We start from the raw sequence: 22,187 nt of genomic DNA on the forward strand, positions 1-22,187 counted from the left end.
TGACAAAAACAAAGCAACCCCCCTTGCCTTTTTTTTTTTGAACTAAATTCAAGGCTGAATTAATTAAGTTAGCTGTGGTCATTGGGACGTTATATAAAATGTTGAACAGTGTTTTCAAATTGTTTCATTCATGAAAGTCACTTTAACACAGTTCAAGTAGATTTTTTTGTTATTGACTCTGTATTAGCTTAACAGCATAACAATAAATTGTAATTTAGTCAAAAGTCTAGTTAGGGAATGATGCTCCCTAGTTTTCTGTGCCTAGAAGCTGGAGGATCTATAGGAATAAACAATTATGTGTGTTTGACCAGCAGTTCCCAGTGTTTCTCTTTTCTGGACTCAGAGGAAGGACGTATACCTAGAGGAACAGTGTTGTGTGGTGATTCAGAAGACAGATTCTGTACCCAGACTTGGATTCAAATCCTGGCTGCATTGTTTATGTCCTTGAGCGAGTCCATCCTCTTCTCTGGACCTTGCTTATCTGTAAAATAGGAATAATAATGGTAGCTACCCTATTAGGTTGTTGAGTTATTTGAATGAGAAGGATGTTATTTTAAGGATAATCTTAAATGTGCTTTACTTGTGTATGATTAATCATCTGGAATGCATGATTAATCATCTGGAATCATCGTGGAGTATGTAAAATATGGAGACATTGTTCTGGGGCTGTAGAGTTGAGTTAAAGCATTTTGTTGAGTCATCTGTGGAGATTTGTGCTTATATAATGATAAAGCTGTAGCATCATAAAAATCATTGTGCATATTTATGGAGCCCTTACTGCATGACAGGCAGTGTTCTAAAAGGTCTGTGTGGATTATCTCACTGAACCCTTTCAACAACCTTATAACAAAGGTACTATTTTATCTTTATTTTTTCTGTGATATTAAAGAACTTGCTCAGGTCTCAGAGCTGATCTCTGTTGGAGGTGATTCTTAAACTCCGGTCAATTTGAGTCCAGATGCCAGTTCTCACCTACTACAGTTTTAAGGTCCTATGACCCAAGGAGCCTTCTCCACCAACTGCCTGAGCTTCCCAGACAATTGTCTTGGCTCTTGTTCACTTTTCTTGACAAAGAAAGCCTTGTGTTGTGAGAAAAACTTTTCCTTGCAGGTGAAATATGTTTAGTGGAATTTATTTTGCATTTTTAGTGACGCTTGACTCTTCACCTGGCGCTGTGATTAATCTGCCACGGGAGTGCAGTGAACCTTTAATTATAGCTTCTTCACCCTCACTCTTCCCCCTGTGTGCTTTTCCACTGTTTAAGGTTCCAATGGGCTGGTTGTTCTGAAGGAGGTTTAACCTATATGTTACATAAATTATGGCCTTTGTGTACAGAGAAGAAAGATTACAGTTTCTGATTTGTGATATTTTTCCTACCAAAGATACTCACCTCCTTTCTTTTCTGTACTTACTGTGCGGTTCGTTGAAAACCACCCTATTACCTGGTGGTGGTTCTGGAAAACAGACTGATCCCTCTCTTTCACTGTGGCCAAACTTGAGTAACATATGGATGCCATTTAAAGGGAAAAATTTTTACAAACTCCCAATGTTGACTTAATTTTTTGTATTTGGTTAGTAAACATGTAAAAATATAAAACTAGCTATAAGCTTCTACGTGTGTAGTTCTTAAACAAATATGAAACCAAAACACATTTACAAATTAAATGCAATCAGAATGACAAAACCAAATTCAAGTTAGCAACATTCATTTAACATGATGGATGATGTTGTTTAAACAGAATCATCTCTGGAAATATCAATATGGGATGTCTGTTATGTCAAAGGTTCTATACAGCTTGTCAAACCTGTATTATTCTGGACTGTGTGGTGACTCTGTTTCCCCCAACACTTTGAGCTGTATCTACTGGGACAATTCATTTGTACCCTAGCCCTACTCTGAGGTCTTGGGGCACAAACACATTATTGAAATAGTAATTCTGCCTCTTTTGTCTTTGGCTTGTGACAATTAACATAGCACTACCTGACATCACTGCAATTGTAAATGCAAATCCAGGCACAGAAATTTTGTGCTGGTTCCCATATTTTAGGTGCCATGTAGCTGATCCAGAATACATCTGGAACATTTTAAATGAGTGTTATCTAAACAAAAACAAAAGTTAGAAAAATCTCATCAAGAATTTCTAGACCCTGAAGAACATGTCCCAAGACCCCAGTTTGAAAAAGAAGTTATCAGCACTTTTTCATCTGTGGACAAGACTGCTGTTTTCTTTGCTGGGAATGCTCTTCCCATGGAGTGTTGCGTGGCTCACTCCCTCACTTCATTTAGGCCATTGTTTAGTGTCATTGCCATGGGAAACCCTCCCCTGACCACCTTGTCTCAGGTAGCACTCAACATTGTCTTGGCCCCTTAACTCTGTCCTGTTTTACTTCAGAGCACTGGTGCCCACCTGGCACTTTTGCTTGTTTGCTTTTATCTGTCTCTCGCATTAGAATGCAAGCCCCACTGAGAACGGAGTTAGGTTTACTTAACCACTGTATTCCCCAAGCCCCACATAGGAGGTGATAAAGATCTGTTGAACCAAGGAATGAGTGGCCTTGCTCTCCACCTCTGTACCTTTTTGCTGCATCCCCAATCCCACTCTCCACCTGGGTAAGACTCATTTATAAACCATCCCCACTTGAGCCTGTATCCCCTCTGTGCCTCATTGGAACATCAAGAGTCTTTATTGAGACCCCTTTTATGTTACTCCTGAAGTTTACATCCTGATCTTTTTTCTTCATTTTTTCTCTTGAGCTCCTCAAGGATAGCATCTGTGTTTGATTAACCTCTAAAATTCCCCCAGTATCTGGCATGAATGCAGAAATGTCATAAATGGGAATCTGAAACTGTAGAGTACTAAATATCATTTACTTCTGTTCTACAATGTCCTACAGAGTGATTGGCAATGATAGGAGCTTGATGAGAATCAATGGTTAGCAGGTGGTATAAAACATGGTAAGTTGTAGGGGTTAAATTCTCTATGGCCAACCTGATGCTACTACTACAATAGAAGAACTTCAATTTAATTCAACTGAGTTTTGTTCATCTCCATTATGTGCAAAGCCCTAGTTAGATGTTATGGTGGCTACAATGAGGGGTGTGTTGCTTTTGAGTTCACAATCTGATGGAGAAGACCAATAGCGGGGGAGAGAGAAAGAAAGATACTATTTGTTTGTTCATTCATCCACTCACTTTTTCATTCTTTCATCAGATATGGAGTGTTGTGTGCTTGCTACTAAGTTTAAGAAAATCCCAACAAACCTGGGCTATAACCTAATCCTAATGGAAGAGAGAGACAAAATGATACTGATGACAACTTTGGTTAGTGCAAGAAAGGAAAGGAATGCAGTGCTATGAAAATGCATGTGTAATATTCCCTAATCTGAGGTAGGGAAGGTTTTCCTTCAGGCAGTACATTGAACTGAAACCCCAAGGATGAATGGGCCTTAACCAAAGGCAGCAGTAGGGGAATAGTATGTGCATGGGGATCTGAATTGTAACACGGTGATAGGAATATGGGGCGAAAGAGAAAGTAATTCTGACTATAGGTCTGGAGAGCTTCATCAAGAAGGAGGGTTTTGACTGGGACTTAAGAGACACAGGTCATTAACAGGTACATGGAAGAGGAGGAGAAGGTGGTCAAGACAAGAAGAGCAGCCTTATCATAAGCTCACAGGTGGCACCTTGTAGAACTGGCTTGAGAACTGTTGCAGGGTTTATGAAGAACCTCTCCAGTAGAATAATCAGGATGAGGAAATATATATATATATATATATCTGTGGACCATGAGTCATAAATTCAAAACATTTGCTGGTTGAAAATTAAAGCTTGTTATGCTTAAAAGGTTAATAGTGTATAAAGAATCAGCTAAGGTCATTCTTAGCCAAAGCTACTATTAATATTTCCATAAATCAAAGATCTTTATCATTAGCCCTGTATGTCAGTCTTCTAAAGCAACTTATCACATGGAATCACAGATACCTCTTTTCAGAAAAAAATGAGACAATTTGTTAGAAAAACATTACAAATTTTATTGAGTTGACCACTCAATTACAGCTACATTACTGAATTGCACCTCTTCAGCCCAGTGCTGGGGAATTTATTAGTACAGCCTCCTCTAGAGCTAATGGGAAATATAGTTCCAAAGCTCTTTGAATCTATTGCATATTCTGTAAGAAGTGCTTTTCTTGTTGGGACTGCATTCCAGGCTTGACAAGGTGAGCTGTGAGGTCTTTATTTCTTACAGGGTTTGGGAAAATCACACCAGTACTGTTTGTTCACATGGGCTGTGACATCAGAGACCAGCTGGCCTGTGAAAGCCTGTTCTGATGTGTCTTTTCCACCCTCTGGATAGATGACCCTCTCCTTAGCCAGAGAGACATTGAAGAGCTATTCTGTTCCCAGCGCTGAGCTACCTGCATTTAAGTTTTCCTTACCCAGCCAGTATGCTCACTGCCCACAGCCATCTCCTCTTATTGATTTGGGACCTGTGCCAGTTTCTAATTGTTTCCTTCACATTGAGTTTGTTCCAGGTTGCTGACTCCTATCTACTAATTTTTCTCCTCCATATTGTCCCCTTCCATGCCCTCCCTCACTAATTTTTTGAGTAGCCTCAGAAGTCATGGGTTTGACCCATCAACTCATATCCGTGCCACAAGAACAATGGTGACATTTTTTTCTTATTACCTTGGAACTTTAGGACACATTAAAAAAAAAAAAAAGTATTCCGAGAGGTTCTGGCTTCTTCCTCCACCCCCCTCTCCCTCCCAGAACATCTTTTTGTGTGGGAGGGTATTGTGGATGTGATTACAGTTATTTAACTGAGAACTTCTCAAGGGGTGTGGCAGGTTGACTGATTCCATATGTCACCATGTATTTGAGATCTCTTAAGTACTTGTTTTTTAGTTTACCAACAGCCACTCACTTCTCAGAAAGAATTTTTCCCTGCGGAGGGTGGGTAGGGGGCCCTTGCTGTCCTGATCCTCTTTTCTCTGTCTGCCTTCACTCTTACTCAGTGTTCTGTTGGCAGGGTAATGTATTTCGTGTTTTCCTATTTTCCTCTTAACATTTTTCAAAATACCATAGCAGTTGTATCATAAAGCAGCACAAAATTCAGAAAGTTCTTTATTTTTGTTTACTTTGCAACTGATATTGAGTATGTGGAAAAATATTTTTATGATAGAAGAAAAAGCTAACAATCATCTTACTTACTTAAAAAAAAATAGATTGGGCTTCCCCTGGTGGCGCAGTGGTTGAGAGTCCGCCTGCCGATGCAGGGGACACGGGTTCGTGTCCCGGTCTGGGAAGATCCCACATGCTGCGGAGCGGATGGGCCCGTGAGCCATGGCCTCTGAGCCTGTGCGTCCGGAGCCTGTGCTCCGCAATGGGAGAGGCCACAACAGTGAGAGGCCCGCGTACCGCAAAAAAAAAAAAAAAAGCCAACACAACAAAAAAAATAGATTAACTAGCATCAGTAGATAGAGGAACTTTGGTACCTTATTATAAGCAGTGTTCATTCTAAGCATGCATAGAATAGTATACCGGCAATCTCAGAGATATTGCGGGCTCAGTTCTGGACCACCACATAAAGTGAAAAAAAAATCACAATTAAGCAAGTCACACAATTTTTTTGGTCTCCCACTGCATACAAAAGTTATGTTTACACTATACTATAGTCTATTTAAAGTGTGAAATAATTGTCTATTAAGTGTGCAATAATAACATTATGCCTAAAAATGTACATGCCTTAATTAGAAAATTCCTTATTGCTAAAAAATTCTAACCATTTTTTGAGGCTTCATTGAGTTGTAATCTTTTTGCAGTAGTAACACCAAAGACCACCAATCACAGATCACCATAACAAATATAATAATAGTGAAGAAGTTTGAATATTGTGAGAATTACCAAAATGTGACAGAGACACGAAGTGAGCAAATGCTGTTGGAAAAATGGCGTCGACAGACTAGCTCTATGCAGGGTTGCCATAAACCTTCCATTTGTGAAAAACCACAGTATCTGCGAAGCACAGTAAAGCAAGGTATGCCTGTAGTGTAATGCAGTACTCAAAGGGTGGTCCTTGCACTGGTGACAGTGTGTGACAAAATAATCACAGAACTTGAGTAAGAATTTAGAAACTTGTGTGCAACTAAGCATAAATTTGTTGAATCTAATAACAACAAATTTTAATTTGAAAGCCTTTATCTTTTTTCACTTTGGTAGTAATTAATTTTTATTGTGTTTTGTAAAAGTGTTTATCTGTGGTGAATTGGGACACCCTTCTGCCCCCTCTATCATTCATTACAGTTTACTGGAAAAACACTGACGTGTTTAGGTTAAAAACACAAGCCCGAGCATTGATCTTTCATTGCCCTTGGGTATGAGTCCTAGATATGCTATTTACTGGCTGTTTGCCTGAGCCAGTTACCAAGTTTCTCTAAGCCTCATACTCTTTATCTCGAAAATGTGGAAAAGATAATACTATATTTACCTTGCAGCGTTTTTGCTAGGATTAATTATGATGTTGTAGGTAAAGCTACAGGGCACTATTCAGCCAAATTTGGCAGCTCGGGAAAGAACTTCAGTGAGATGCTTGGTACATGATAAAACTCAATATATGTTTATTATGATTTGTTACTAAGTAGAATTTATATATGCCATATATCCTATCTCAGGGATATTAGGAAACAGAATATAATAATATCCTCATTTAGGTTACACATATATAAAGTTCTCTCAGGACATGGACTTGAAGGAAAACGTTATATTTAGTCTCTTCTACATCCCCTCTGCTCCTCATTGGAACACCAGAGTCTTTGTTGAGACCGTTCGTATGTTACTCCTGGGTTTTACCTCTGATATTTTTTCTTCATTTTTATCTCCTCTACTAGACTCTTCTCAAAGATTATATTCTTACTGTTTTTCTCAATCTTATGTGTTCTGATGTGTATGGAAATTACTAGAACTTGTATATAGAGAGCATCTTCAAAGAGCAGATGTGTATTGTTAGTCATCATTATAGGCAGTGTAATTTTGATTCTGCCTCATGAATTTTGACTCTATTTGAGTAAAATGGTCACACAGAACTCCTTGATAGGTGTTCTCAAATTAGCTTCCAGAACTTTGTACAGAAGGGTGCTAGGCTCCCCCACCTTTTTGCATGTGTGTATTTCTTTTCTGGCTTAAAATTTGCATATTCGTTATTCATGCAACGAATATCCATCAAAAACCTTTTTTTTTTTTTTTTTTTTGTGGTACGCGGGCCTCTCACTGTTGTGGCCTCTCCCGTTGCGGAGCCCAGGCTCCGGATGCGCAGGCTCAACGGCCATGGCTCAGGGGCCCAGCTGCTACGCGGCATGTGGCATCTTCCTGGACCAGGGCATGAACCTGCGTCCCCTGCATCGGCAGGCGGACTCTCAACCACTGTGCCACCAGGGAAGCCCCATGAAAAACCCTTTGATACCCTGTCATTTGCCAAACCAGTGGCAAAAATGATGGTATGTATAAGCTAAAAATGACCCAGGAATTATAGGAGATAAAGATACTTGTTGAGCTAAAGTAGGAGATGCCTTGTAGGTATTTAGATGATCTCATTGTCTTCTACATTTTAATCATAGCCTCTCTCTGTCCCTTTTTTCATAGACTCTTAAATGTAAATTTTTTCACAATTTTAAACTCTTTTAAGTTGGGATGTATCTCATAATTGATGGTCACTTATATTCACTCTAGGTAGGTAGCATTTGGGACATAGTTGTTTAGGCCTGCAAATGTGTGAACTTTGAAAGGGTCAGCGTCAAAACCCACAGAATGGATATTGGAGGTTTGGAAGAAAATCCCAGAAACAATATTGGCGTACTCTTAGAAGAAATGCCTGTTCACTTGATGACATAGAGGGTGGCAATGTGCAGGCTGTAATGTTCTCTCCAGTTTGGTAGTCAACCACAGCCAGACTACAAGCTTGTGCCTTTAAAAAAATTTTATTATGGAAAATTTCAAATATACGCAAAAGTAGAACTAATAGCATAGACACCTATGTATGTATTACCAGCTTCAATAATTATTAACATTTTGTCAATATTATTTAATCTATCCCCATTTTCTTTCTTTCTTTTTTTTGCTTGGGTATGTTATTTTATTTTTTTATTGAAGTGTAGTTGTTTTACTATGTTGTATTGTTTCTGGTGTACAGCAAAGTGATTCAGTTATACATATATGTATATATTCTTTTTTGTATTCTTTTTCATTATAGATTATTACAAGATACTGAATATAGGTTCCTGTGCTATACAGTAGGACCTTGTTTTTTATCTGTTTTATATATAGTAGTGTGTATCTGCTGGTCCCAAACTCCTAATTTATCTCTTCCCTGCTTTTTCCCCTTTGGTAACCGTAAGTTTATTTTCTATGTCTGTGAGTCTGTTTCTGTTTTGTAAATAAGTCCATTTGTATCATATTTTAGATTCCACATATAAGTGTTATCATATGATCTTTGTCTGTCTGTCTTACTTCAGTTAGTATGGTAATCTCTAGGGCCATCCATGTTGCTGCAAATGGCATTATTTTATTCCTTTTGATGGCTGAATAATATTCCACTGTATATATACACCACATCTTCTTTATCCATTCATCTGTTGATGGACATTTAGGTTGCTTCCATCTCTTGGCTATTGTAAATAGTGCTGCAGTGAACATTGGGTTCATGTATCTTTTCGTATTAGAGTTTTCTCCAGATATATGCCCAGGAGTGGGATTGCTGGATCATATGGTAACTCTATTTTTAGTTTTCTAAGGAACCTCCATACTGTCTTCCATAGTGGCTGCACCAATTTACATTCCCATGTAGAAGGGTTCCCTTTTCTCCAAACCATCTCCAGCATGTATTATTCATAGATTTTTTAATGATGGCCATTCTGATTGGTGTGAGGTGATACCTCACTGTAGTTTTGATTTGTATTTCTCTGATAATTAGCGATATTGAGCATCTTTTCATGTACCTGTTGGTGTTTGATTGAGGTGTTTGTTTTTGTTATTGAGTTGTATGATTGCTTGAGTATTTTAAAACACATTCTGGATAGCACATCATTTCACATGGAAATTCTTCAGTGTGTATCTCTAATTGATAAGGACGTTCTTCCTTTACTTAAATACCATGCCATCATCACACTTAATGAAATTAACAGTAATTCTTTAATATGTCCTTTTGTGGTTGGATTTCTTAGAGGAGAATCCAAATGAGGCCCCCACACGGTATTGAGTTGTTATTTTTTTTAGGTCTCCTTTACTCCACAACAGATCTTTTACCCTCTCCTCTCAATGTCCTTGATTTGTGGGAAAAACTGGACTATTTGCTCTGTAGTATGAACTTGGTTGTTTGTGTCCTTGTGGTTGTGTTTAACTTATCCCTCAATAGCTTGGCATTTAGTCTAGAGTTTTTATTAGATTTTGTATGTTTTTTTAGGCAAGAATACTTCCTAGGTGGTGCTCTGTTATGTCCTGTTGCATTGCAGCATGAAGCACATAGTGAAGGATTATCCTTCTCTTAGTGAAGCCAAGATTAATCAGTAGGTTCAGGTTGTCACCCTGTTCTTCTGTTACTAAAATGGCTTTAATGTCCGCTGATGATAGTTGACTGAATCTGGATTTAGGCCTTATTTCATTGGGGTTGCAAAATGGCAGTTTTCTAATTCTGTCATTCTTCCTGCATTTATTACATGAAATTCTTCTGTAAAGAACTTTTTTTTTTTTTTTGCGGTACGCGGGCCTCTCAGTGTCGCGGCCTCTCCCGTTGTGGAGCACAGGCTCCGGACGTGCAGGCTCAGCGGCCGTGGCTCATGGGCCCAGCCGCTCCGCGGCATGTGGGATCTTCCCGGACCGGGGCACGAACCCGTGTCCCCTGCATCGGCAGGTGGACTCTCAACCACTGTGCCACCAGGGAAACCCTGTAAAGATCTTTTTATTGTCAATCATTTGACTACCCTGAAATACAGTTCATATAGACAGGAAAATATTTCAACTTTCAGATTAATGAATGAATACCTAGTAACCTCCAATTAGTAACCAGCTAGGGTTTTGAAGTATCTTATGAACTTTAAAAAATCTTTCATATGTTTCAATTCATCTCAGTTATTAATCTTTTCAGTGCTCAAATTTACTCATCTTAGGTCTGTAGGGACTCCTTCAAGTATCCTTTCTGTTGATTTCAAGTGTCCTTTGTATTGTTTTTTTTAATTGTTTAAATTTTTATTGTATGAAATATTAAATGTATGTAAAACTAGACAAAATACTGGAATTAATCCCCATGTACCCATATCCTGTTTCAAAAGTAACCAATTCATGGCCAGTTTTATTTCTTGTATGCTCCAACTCACCTCTCTCCTCCCATATTTCTTATGGCTTCATTCTTAAATATTTCCGTTTAATCCATTAGCTTTTAACTTCCATCTTTCTACCACAACAAGATGTCCCAGGTAGAAATATGCTTTTAACGACTTAACGCAGTGATTAATTAGGGTGACACCAGCTGCTTTGGCAGATAAACTTGAAAATGTAATATGGCTTAAACAAAATGGAAGTTTTTCACTCACATCATAGTCTGGTATTGGTGTTCCTGGTGAAGGAGTTTTTCTGTTGGGATAATTCAGGAATCTAGGCTTCTCCTATCTTGTGTTTCTGTCACCCCCTAGGTCCATGATGCTGTCTGCATCCAGCCAGTGGAAGGGGAAGAAAGAAAAAGAAATAACCACCCGTTTCTTAAAAGTCTGAATCCAGAATTGGCACATATTCCACTGGCTAGAACTCAGTCACGTAGCCTCACAGGCAGGTCTCATCAATGAGAATGAATGTCTGGAAAGAAGAATATATGAATTTTTGATGAATAGCTTTTAGTTTCTCCCATATTACACTATACATTGAAGAAATCCACAGATCTGAAATTCTCACTTTTGTCGTCTTCTTCAGTTACCTGTATTATGTCTGTAAGGTGTCATTCTAGTTCATTACATGTGTTTTACTGGCTTAAAAGAACTGATGCTTTCCAAACAAGGGCAATGAAGGAAATCAGTGATGACTAACTCTTGAATTGAGTAGTTGCTTTTTGTTTTCTTGCTTTTTTTAAATAGGATCATACCTTTCTATAAATTACAGATGGGTATTTCCATCTTTGTTAGGAGGGAAGAGTGGATGCCAGCAATTGTCAGTTTGTCTGATTTCTGGAAAACAAGGAATTATATCAAGAACAAGAAGGGCTGATTAATATCCATGGTTATACACTGGTAGAAGAAGGGCCAACAGTATTGATAATTGACAGATAAGTCAAGAGACCCAAGAGCAATGGGTGACTGCACAGACTTGATGTCCACCTCTTAGGAGGTGAAAATTTTGGGTAGTCCTGCTAATTTTAATATGAAGGTATTGAGCCTTATTTTAGTAAATTCTAAACTGACTTGTGACATCCATTGCTCAGGATGCACACCAAGCCAGAGAGAGGAAGCCCGAGGGTAGAAGGGAAGGCAGGGACAGGCTGCCAAGGAGAGGAAGCCCTATCTCTGAACTATATCACTGACTTAAGTGCTCACTCCCTTCCCACTGGGTCACCAGACTGGGCCATGCCACAGCTGATTATGGGCTCTCTGGAGAAGACAAGCTTTTCCTTCTGAATAGGGATGACTACTATGGAACAGATAGCAGATACGCATATTTCATGTATAAATATTTAATAGATGGAACAAATACCATCCTTGGCCACTGGGCCACAATTCTAGGTACGCCCCTTAATCTAATTAAAGATTAACAGTTAGAAAATTGCCTCTGTGTTGCTTCATCTCAAACATGCCAAGGTATTAGCATTACGGTGTTAAAAAAAAAAAAAAGCAGGGACAATTTTCTCATTGATGTACTTTTTTTTAACAAAGTAGATAGTCTAACTTGTTAAGAATATAGCTTTCCCTATGGGACTCTATAAAACTAGTATCATTTTGGGTGGACAAGTAAATTGGTGATCCATAAATTTAAACATTTTAACTAAATTTCTCTTTGTGCAAAATAAGGTTTTCAGTAATCCTGTTGATCCTCCAGAGTACTTCCAGTCCAACATTTAAAAAACAAAAAAGACTAAGGAATTCTCTGGGTCCATGAAACTTGTTAGGTAATGGATTACTGTAGACGCTGGTAAAATCACTGTGCCTCTCAGTTTTGTGAGGGGATGAACGTTTTTATTGTAATTCAGCAGACATTTTACATACACAATATCATACACAATAATCTGACTTTTACATTTTATTTCTTTTGGGGTGATTTTAATCTAAAGTAGGAAACTACCTTTCCCATAACATCACACTTTATAGACCTTCTTGCACTGATTCTTTATACTATAAACATGGATGAAATATTGTCATCGAAAAAGGGCTTAATTTGGACATTTCAAGGGGAGAATGAGGTTCCAGTATACTCCTTTGAAGTTTGCAAATGACTTTCTCATCCAAAAAAACCTAAAGTATTATTCACAAAGACTCCAACCTACAAGAACTTATTTCACTCTGATGTTCCTTCCTCTCTGCCATAAGTAATGCTACTTGGCTTGTGAAGATGAGCCTGGCTTTCCAAAGAACCTTCAATTTGGTAACAGTATTCTCTTCTAAGTGCTGCAGTAGCCCACAGTCAAAAATCCCTCACAACAGGGGCTTCCCTGGTGGCGCAGTGGTTGAGAGTCCGCCTGCCGATGCAGGGGATGCGGGTTCGTACCCCGGTCCGGGAGGATCCCACGTGCCGCAGAGCGGCTGGGCCCGTGGGCCGTGGCTGCTGAGCCTGCGCGTCCGGAGCCTGTTTTCCACAACGGGAGAGGCCACAGCGGTGAGAGGCCCGCGTACCAAAAAAAAAAAAAAAAATCCCTCACAACAAATTTTAGAGAGGCTAGGGTACAGGGGAGCAAAATATAATTAGAACAACTGTAAGACAAGTTTAAGACTTTATTGGTTTCCATGTTTAGGTAGGTCTCCCAGTAAGGACTTCAAGTGTCTAAAATAATCTTTCCCTAAAATGTTGGAAATTGTGGTGTTTCTTACCAGCTACAAGTATAGACTTTGTAAAGTAGTAGTGCTAGCAGGAGCAAAGCTGGGCATTCGATTTGTGCTAGATACCACTCTGACTGCATTTCATGATTACCTCAGTGTTTTAGAATTGCAGCCCCATATCTACAGCCTTTATGATTTTTGCCATTTTCTTGTATCTTTACTATAACTTGTTTAATTTTTTATTTAACTGAACCCCTTTAAAGTTATTACGAACAATTTGAAAGTACACAGAAGTAGAATAGTACAGTGAATTTCCATATACCCAGCACATGGACAAGACAGGTTTCATGGGCATCCAACCTGTGGAGTCATTCAGCACCCATGGTTTATTAGGGCCCCATGTTTGGTTTAAAACTCTACTATCACTGTTTTGAATTCTCAATAATTTATGAGTAAGGGGCCCTGCATTTTTTTTTTTTTTTTTTTTGCGGTACGCGGGCCTCTCACTGTTGGGGCCTCTCCCGTTGCGGAGCACAGGCTCCGGACGCGCAGGCTCAGTGGCCATGGCGCATGGGCCCAGCCGCTCCACGGCATGTGGGATCTTCCCGGACTGGGGCACGAACCCGTGTCCCCTGCTTCGGCAGGTGGACTCTCAACCACTGCGCCACCAGGGAAGCCCGGCCCTGCATTTTTATTTTGCATTGAGCTCTGCTAATTATGCAGTCGTCCTATACCTAAACTCAGTAATTATCAAGATTTCTGCTCCATTTTCTTCATCTATTCTCCTGTCATTTTTCCTCCCCCACCCCTTTCTTTATCTCTCTCTTTCTCTTTTTTCTGAAGTATTTTAAAGCAAATCCCAAACATCAGTTCAATTTACTGTGATGTGCTTCAGAGTGCATCTCTAAAAAAATATGGACATTTTGGTACTTAACTACAATGCTATTATCACATCTAGCAAAATAAACAGCAATTGGTATTACATAATCCCGCTTCACAAACATCCTCAACTGACTTGAAAATGTCATTTACTGCTTTTCTATTCACTTTTTTCTTTTTATCAAATCCAAAGTCTGTATATTACGTATGTCCCTTAAGTCTCCCCTAATGTAGAAGTCCTTCCTCTGTTCCTGCCAGAGCCTTGTTACAGAAACAGGGTCCCTTGTCCTACAGAAGGTCTCACATTTTGGTTTCTTATGATGTTTTCTAACTTGTTCCTCTATCCGTCATATTTCTTATACTGAAGTTATCTCTAGACTTGATTTAATGTAAGTGTTCTTAGCAAGAATGCTTCATCAATGGTAATTGTGCTTCCTACTGCTTCATCAGGAGGCATCCATAGTTTGCAACCACTTTTAGTGATGCTAAGATTCATAAATGGGTTTGGCAGGTGACAGCCCTACCATTCCATAGTAAAGTTCCCCATTAATTTTTCATACAGTGATCACTTCTATTGATGGATATTATCTGAAGCAATTATTTCATTACATGATTACAAAAAATCATGATTTTCTAATTCTGTTATTTCTTTATATTTATTAACTAGACTTTTTCAGTGAAATACTTTCCCTCATAAACTAGGACTATTTGGAGCCCAGTTTTTCTTTTCCTTAACTTAGTTTTGTCCTAAGCAATTATGTTAGTTAGCTTGATGTACTAGTTATATATATTTTTAATATGCTTAGAATCAAGCACATAGTTAATAAAATAAAAAGTCACTCATATACCATCTAATATCGTCTGTTATACTCCCAGTGGTACATGTGTTAGATTTTGCAAAACACTATTATTTCCCCTGCCTTACAGATGAGGAAACCAAGGCATTGTGAGGCCAAGCAACATTCCCTGGGTGGATCTTGGGCTAGAACCCTGTGCTCTGACATTAGAGCCAAGCTATAACCACTCTGCTGTCATAGCACTCTATTCTTGGTGGCCAAAGTGTTGTATATAAAAAAGGCACCCTGATGTTTGAGATGGAACCAAGAAAATGATTTTATAATAGCAAGCCAGTGAGAAAGCCCAAAACTCTCAGATAATTAATTGATCTGTGTTCTCATTTTCATCTGGTGCCGCCTCCATGACCAGTGTGATTTATTGCACCTACAAGTTTAAATCAATTATCTGAGTATATTAGAGCCTAGATTGACCTAATAAACTTCTCAAACTTCCCCAACATAATGCTTTTGTAGCTTTTGTATGAAATACTTAAAATTTTTTTTGTCTTTTCATTATTATTCTTAATAATTTAAAACATATCTCCGTAAGACAACAAATGGAAACCACGATTGTTGTTTTTTAGAAAGGAGAGGCTGTTGCACAAACCAGTCTAGTCAAGGCAGAAGGCTAAGTTTTCTTCAGGCAAATTATTGCCCAGACCTTTGAATCACAAGAGGAACTTTTGAAGTGCCCTTGAGAAGTCCCTATACCACAATCCAAATATTTAGTTGTGAAGCTTAAATACAAAAATTTTGAGCCTTGTCTCTGACCATTTCTTTTGATGTGCTTTTTCATAAGCAGTGAGACTAAAAAAGTCACACTGAAGACCTTGGAGGGATTTTGTCTGTTGGAACGTACATGTTAAACATTATCAAGGAGCCAAAGGAGTGAGGTGGAGGAATAGCTAGAGCAAACGCAGAACCTACCTCGCAAATTTAATTCTTCCTGGGAAAATATCAAACCACCACTGTCTGACAGTGATCTCTTTTTGGTTAATGTTGAGAAATAAGATAGAAACATGTTTGTTATTTTATGTCATTCATGTTATTTTATAAACTTTTAGGAATAATTTAGTCTAATCTTTTCAATTTGCTTGTAAGAAAACTGAAGTCCAGCTACTTTAAATAATTTCTCCTGAGATTAACAGATAATTAGTTGCAGACCTAAAATTAGAGGTTTCCTCAGCTTTCCTGAATGACACACTAAGGTACTATTTCACCTAAAGTATTTAATTGCAAACAACAGAAACTGATTCTGACTAACTTGAGCAGAAGTATAATTTATATAGGGTAGATTTGGGGTAGCTTACAAAGTCTAATGTCAATTTTACTGTAATTTTTTTGGTGAGGAGTTGAGGAGTAGAAATGGTTAAGTGAGGAAAAGTGTATTTTAAATTTTAAAATCACAGTTATCATGGATAGAATGCAAAAAATACATTGTTTTAAAAATTGTATCGAGGGGCCAATTTGCCCCTTTGTTCACCTTAGTGTCTTAATGTGTCCAGTCTCTGGAAATAGCTTTTCTCTGCTCTTTCTGGTTTTTCTGTACCAGAAAGGGGGTGAGGTGAGGAGTGGTGCTTCACATCTTGGGGGTGACTCCTTTGGTTGGATGAGGGAAGCAAAAGAGGCTCAGGTGCTCTGGCTTCAGGGTGGAGTATATAAAAGTTACCGTGTAGATTTGCCTGTGAAGAGCCACCTTCTGCTAGTATGTCTCCCTTTCCTTTATTCTCCAAAATGATCTCTGAATCTTTCTCATCCATAGACCTCTTCAGGTTTTCTCTTCAGGTTGAAAGGTTCCTGGCTCCAAAAGGGAGCCATAAGGAGGTCAAAATTGAAACTGTAACTTAATGTGGATAAGGTGCTGTAGCATGTGAACTGCTGCATTTCCAACAGTTGGAATAGTCCTTGCCCATAGTGGGTCCTAACAGGTAGTTATTTAATGAATGAAATAATAAAACAGCTCCACTTCTGGACTCCCATAACTCAAACTGGTAATAATTTAGTTGCTAAAATCATCTCTTATGTTCTGTTGTTCAAAAATGTTATGCCCAGATGCATAAAAATGATGCTCCTTGATCCACTCACTTGTCATGAGCATCTGAACAGTTAGTTCCCAATGACCTGGCATGCTTTGATTTATTGTTCATTTGATTTAATTTACTGAAGGTGACCTTACTCTATTTTTCTGCCAGAACTCAGGCTGGATCACGGTTGTTGGTGATCCCCAGGGAATAAATCATAAGTGATGACTTTTAGTCATATTAGGCCTGCCTCTCCAGTATAACTTCCATGTAGTGAACCTAGGCCTTGAGGCTGATGACGGCATTTTGTAGACAGGCTACAGTGACCTCTAGTTCTTAGAACTGTCGTTGGATTTACCTGCAAGACAACAGCATTCTCAACTGTGGGTAGAATGTGCCATTGTTTCTGGGAACTCTGGAAAAGACAACTTAAAGAAAACCCCATACCTTGATTTCCAGAGCTTTGGCGTTTAACTGGGATGGGGTCAGGGTGGGGAAAAAAAAAAGATTGGAATCACTGTATGGATTTCTCTATCATCAAGAAATATATGTAAATTAGTAATAAAGTAACCAAGAAATTTTGAGGATGATACACTTAGGCAGAGTTCCACCTTTTAGGCAGTTGGGTGAGTCTGATTTGCATTCCTTAGGATTTGCTCAAACTGTTGATAGCAAGTGTGGCTCCAGATTCTGGGTGGGAACCTGTAAGACTTTGTGACTGCATATTAATTGAGCCTCTGAAAAAGTGTCTGAATTTCACAGTGATAAATTTTAATGACTTCTGTTTGTGTATCATTAACAAGCTTCTGGTGGTTACCAAAACTTGTAAACAAAGTCATTTTGCCAGTGCGGATAGTGTGTTTTTACCCTTGAATATGACCTTGAATTAAAACAAACAAGTAACTTTTGTTTATAGTCCTTTTCTGCTGAACTAGAATAACTTTGAGATGGTGTTGAAGCATCTCACTCCTTGGCTCAGAACCTTTCAAGTCTCCTCATTTCACTCCAAGTAAAAGCCAGGTCCTTTACAATGGACAAGGAGGCCCTTCTCCCTACCAGGGAACCTTAGCCCTCTGATCTCCTACCCTTTTACTCAGCCTTCTTTCTCACTCTCCTCCAACCCACGTGGGCTCCCTTGCTGTTCCTCAGACACCTGCCATAGGGCCTTTGGACAGATTTTCCCTTTGTCTGGAACACTCCCCCTGCTGGCTAGCAACCTGCCTCTCCTTTAATGTGACCTCTTTGTTGAAACCCACTAGACCTGCCATATTTAAAATCTAACTGTCCCTCCATCTTCCTGATCCTTCTAAGGCTGCTCTAGGTTTTTTTTTTTTTTTTTTTTTTTGGCCGCACTGTGTACTCATGGGATCTCAGTTCCCTGACCAGGGATTGATCCCAGGCCACGGCAGTGAAAGCCTGGAATCCTAACCACTAGGCCACCAGGGAACTCCCAAGGCTGCTCTGTTTTTAATATTTGTCTTTAGCATTTAACCATCCAACATACCTTTAATTTAGTCACTTAAGTTGTTTACTGTTTATTATCTGCTTCCCTGCTGCTAGAATCTAAGCTTCATGAGCATAAGAATCTTTCTCTTCTTTCTTCAGTGGTGTGTCCCAAGTGTCTAAATCAACTATATCCAATAGAAATTTCTGTGATGATGGAAACATATCTGGTAGACACTACCTACCTGTGCTAATTGAACACTTAAATTGTGGTTAGTTCCAATGAACCCCTGAAATTAAATTAAAATTTGATTTAATTTTAATTAATTGAAATTTAAATATCCATGTGTGGCTAGTGCCTACCTATCATATTAGCAGTACAGATCTTGAAAGTTTATTGAATGAATGAATGAACGTCTAGCTCTCTAGATCAGTGCTTTTTTCTTTTTCTTTTTTTTTTTTTTCGGTACGCGGGGCACTCACTGTTGTGGCCTCTCCCGTTGCGGAGCGCAGGCTCAGCGACCATGGCTCACGGGCCCAGCTGCTCTGCGGCATGTGGGATCCTCCCGGAACAGGGCACGAACCCGTGTCCCCTGAATTGGCAGGCGGACCCTCAACCACTGCGCCACCAGGGAAGCCCCAGTGCTTTTTTCTTTTAATTTTTAAATTTATTTTCGGCTGCATTGGGTCTTTGTTGCTTCGCACAGGCTTTCTCTAGTTGTGACGAGTAGGGGCTACTCTTTGTTGTGGTGCGCGAGCTTCTCATTGCTGTGTCTTCTCTTGTTGCAGAGCATGGGCTCTAGACGTGCAGGCTTCAGTAGTTGTGGTTCATGGGCCCCAGTAGTTGTGGCTCACGGGCTCTAGAGCGGAGGCTCAGTAGTTGTGGCGCACGGGCTTAGTTGCTCCACGGCATGTGGGATCTTCCCGGACCAGGGATCGAACCCGTGTCCCCTGCATTGGCAGGTGGCGTCTTAACCACTGTGCCACCAGGGAAGTCCTAGATCAGTGCTTCTTAAACTTCAGTGTGCAAAGAGATCACCTAGATTCCTGGGGATTATTGTTAAAAGTGCAGATTCTGATTCAGGAGATCTAGGGTGGGGCCCAAGATTTTGTGTTTCTAACAAGGTCCCAGCTGATATCTTCTTATACTTTAAGTAGCTAGAATCTGTAAGGCTAATGTTGCCTTGCTTTTAGTTTGTGTGTTTACTGAGGCCAGGTGATTCTTCATTTCCTGGACAGGAGATATTACTAAAAATTACCTGTTAGACCCATACAGCAGCCTACAGGCCGAAAGCCTACAAAAAGAGAATGATTTATTCCCTTCTCCATGATAAAATGATTCTCCTTGTCCCTTTTCTCTCTAATTTGGTTGAATTCAGTTGTGGTTAATTTAGAAAAAAATTGTTTTCTTCAATTCTGGTTGCTTTTATGCCAGTTTGCAGCTTCTGTGCCAGTTTGTGCCCACTTGACTTATAATCTATTTTTCCAGGTCACTGAGGATATGTGCTATTTACCCTTTACAAAGAATTTTCAAGTGGTGCTGGACTACTCAGTCCTGCATCCTACTATTACCTGAGATAGCTGGCTAAATCAAACTCCCACAGGGGAAAAAAAAATCTCATCAATCTCTTCCATTGTTACAATCACATTGTTCATCTACAGAATAAACATCACCTAGTTATTCCCTCAGGGAGGAGTTTAAATCTTGTTCATAGTCCTTACATTGCTGCAAATCTGTGGTCATTCTTCTTAATTATCATGTATTCTTTTCCAGGTGGATTTCCGTCAGAGCAGTAAATCTTGGTGCAGATCAATTTTAGGTGTTGTGAGTATTTAATAACAATTAATGTACTGATGAATATATGTAACATCACCTGATTTATCATCCCCCTATAGGCTCTTCAGAAATATATCAGAGGCACAATTTACAGTACCTGTCAAGAGAAAAATGATAAGGCCATCTTAAAAACTCAGCTTTGTATTTTCTCAGAAGAGGGGGAGGAATGGCTGTGTATCTGACATCTTCTGGCTGACTGCTGGTCTAGTCTTCCAGCCTTATCTGCTGTGGCGGTGCATGGCCTTGGCCCACATGAGGCCTGTTCTCATGCCTCCGGGCTAACTAACTGGTCCCCAACATGTCTTCTGTGTTTTTTGCTTATTCTCTTTCCTCTGATTGCAATGTTCTACCCAATTCCCGCAGCCTCCCCCACAACACCTAAAGATAACCTTTTCAACACTTGAGTCTGACAACAATAATCACGGTAGTAGTTACATTTATCGGCCAATTGTGTGGCACTGTTCTAAGCACTTTACGTATGTTATCTCATTTGATTCTCACTACTGTGGTCTGAGCAAGAAGTTACCATCCTCTTTTTGCAGATAGAAACAGAGGCTTAGAGAGGCCGTGTAACTTGCCCAGGTTTACATAGTGAGTAGGGGAGCCTGGGTTTGAACCCAGGCTGTCTGATTCTAGAATCCTTCCTCCTAACTGTTCAGCTATACTGCTCAGATTTTTCCTTCTACCTGGGACGTTCCTCCTTTCTCTCGTTTGCTTTGAGGCAGACGACATAGTTGCCATTGACCAGGACCTGGGTTCCAAACTCATGGCTCTTTCCCCAGTCTTCTCCTAGCATTTTGTACCTACCCGTACCACTTCTCTTGTGTTATAGGATAACGTAGTTTTTCTCCCTGCTCTTGGAGGCAGAGAGGGGCATATTTTACTTACCTTTTAGTGCTTTCATGAGTTGTAGAAAGCTATCCTGACTTTACCAAATTTGGGTTTCTAGATAGTAAATTTTCCATAATTATGGCGGAACTTGAAGCTCTATATGCTTGCTTTATCATCATGCAGGAGGGGGATATTTAGTGTACCGTATTTAAATATAATAATCCAGTTGGGTAGACTCAACTGAAGCTAAAACCTTTTAAACCCCACCTTTAGTGCTTTGAAGATGGGCCTGGAGCTCTGCTGAGAGCTTATAGGTTCCTTGTAGGTTAAAGCAATGGTTAGCTTAGTGGTGTGCTGGTAAGTTTTTAACCACTGGCTCTCCAGGAAAAGAATGTGTGTGTGCGCACGTGTGCATTTATTATAAATTTTACTGATGTAAAGGATATGTAGCTATAATTTATAAATAATAATGAAATAATCACTACTCTTTATTGTAAGTTCCAGAAGCCAATAGATTCTCATATAACACTATTGTTGATTTTGTCAAACTCTTGAATCCATAGCCACTCTATGTTTGCAATTGATGAACAAGTGTAGTTCTGTGAAAAATATTGTATAATAGTTTTAAATGCTGGAAGAATACATCAATAATTTTTTTTTGTTCTACTCAGAGTTAACAGCTACAGATGTGGCACACTTTTAAGTCTGATATGCATATTCTCCATCTCTCTCAAATGAACAAAACAATATCAAGTCTTGATTTGTAGCATTTGCCAATTTGGCCTCTTTTTTTTTTTTTTTTTTTTTTTTTTGGTACGCGGGCCCCTCACCACCACGGCCTCTCCCGTTGCGGAGCACAGGCTCCAGACGTGCAGGCTTAGCGGCCATGGCTCACGGGCCCAGCCGCTCCGCGGCACGTGGGATCCTCCCGGACCGGGGTGCGAACCTGCGTCCCCTGCACCGGCAGGCGGACCCCCAACCACCGCGCCACCACGGAAGCCCAATTTGGCCATTTTTAAACTACCGATTTGACTTGACTGAAAGTGGACTTGGGCAGAGATGCAGAATAGCACTACGTTAAACAGCATTTCCACCATACAGCTATAATAGATGCAAGTAACCTTAAGAGTAAAGATGATAGGGCTTCCCTGGTGGCGCAGTGGTTGAGAGTCCGCCTGCTGATGCAGGGGACACGGGTTCGTGCCCCGTTCCGGGAAGATCCCACGTGCCGCGGAGCGGCTGGGCCCGTGAGCCATGGCCGCTGAGCCTGCGCGTCCGGAGCCTGTGCTCCGCAGCGGGAGAGGCCACAACAGTGAGAGGCCCGCGTACCGCAAA

The 22,187-nt window shown here is 39.8% G+C and overlaps 1 protein-coding gene across 10 annotated transcripts in view; it reads left to right on the top strand.

Moving 5' to 3' along the window:
- FHIT (fragile histidine triad diadenosine triphosphatase) overlaps positions 1-22,187 on the top strand; it is a 1,449,512-nt gene that overhangs the window by 191,376 nt on the left and 1,235,949 nt on the right. For 6 of the 10 annotated variants that reach the window (XM_082848980.1, XM_082848977.1, XM_082848987.1 and 3 more), the window contains exon 3: positions 19,959-20,009. The exons of 2 other annotated variants lie outside the window; for them this stretch is intronic. The gene's annotated coding sequence lies outside the window, so the exon portion shown is untranslated. The remainder of the gene's footprint in view (positions 1-19,958; positions 20,010-22,187) is intronic. 2 more of the 10 variants (XM_082848981.1, XM_082848984.1) reach the window with 1 other exon arrangement.

This window comes from Leucopleurus acutus (assembly GCF_964270905.1).
Source record: "Leucopleurus acutus genome assembly, chromosome: 10".
NCBI lineage: Eukaryota > Metazoa > Chordata > Mammalia > Artiodactyla > Delphinidae > Leucopleurus > Leucopleurus acutus.